General features: G+C 59.5%; 1 protein-coding gene across 1 annotated transcript in view; it reads left to right on the top strand.

Moving 5' to 3' along the window:
- Positions 1-865, top strand: part of LOC108803607 (ephrin type-B receptor 4-like) — a gene marked incomplete at its 5' end in the record, with an annotated part of 10400 nt that overhangs the window by 2889 nt on the left and 6646 nt on the right.

Raw genomic sequence — 865 nt, 5'->3', positions numbered from 1 at the left:
GCTCATTAACCCCTCAGCCGCCAGTTCGGCCCATGCTGGGCTCATTAACCCCTCGCCTGCCGCTCATTAACCCCTCGCCTGCCGCTCATTAACCCCTCGCCTGCCGCTCATTAACCCCTCAACCGCCAGTCCGGCCCATGCTGGGCTCATTACCCCCTCGCCTGCCGCTCATTAATCATGGCAGAGGTGGGGGAGGGGGAGAGGTGGTTAGCCCCCTGTCAGCTCTCTGAGGTGTCACATACAAAAGCGAGCTGGAATGTCAGGTATGTGCGGGGAGGGGAGAGCAGAGTCCCGGGGCCGGGAAGTGAGAATGGGGAAAATGATACCGGAGCCGCGCCATTAACCCCCTCTGTGCCCGCCCCTCAACTGCATTACCGGCCCATGCTGGGCTCATTAACCCCTCAACCGCCAGTCCGGCCCATGCTGGGCTCATTAACCCCTCGCCTGCCGCTCATTAACCCCTCAACCGCCAGTCCTTAACCCCTCGCCTGCCGCTCATTAACCCCTCAACCGCCAGTCCGGCCCATGCTGGGCTCATTAACCCCTCGCCTGCCGCTCATTAACCCCTCAACCGCCAGTCCGGCCCATGCTGGGCTCATTAACCCCTCGCCTGCCGCTCATTAATCCATAACTGACTGCCCTTCATTAATTCCTCAGCTGCCGGACCGACGCGTGCTGCAGCTCATTAACTCCTCAGCGGCCAGTCCTACACATTAGTACTTGTCCTTTAAGTGCTGCTCTTTAACCCCTCCAGTTGCCAGGCTGACCCCCACTAACGCTTATTAACCCTCCGCTGCCACACTGCTGCTCGTTAACCCAATTATAACCGACACACGCTGCCTAGGTTAACCCTCGACTTGCTGCA

Source organism: Nanorana parkeri, unplaced genomic scaffold, assembly GCF_000935625.1.
Source record: "Nanorana parkeri isolate BGI_ZX_2015 unplaced genomic scaffold, ASM93562v1 scaffold3923, whole genome shotgun sequence".
NCBI classification, from domain to species: Eukaryota; Metazoa; Chordata; class Amphibia; order Anura; family Dicroglossidae; genus Nanorana; species Nanorana parkeri.
This window is presented reverse-complemented; position numbering and strand designations above follow the sequence as displayed.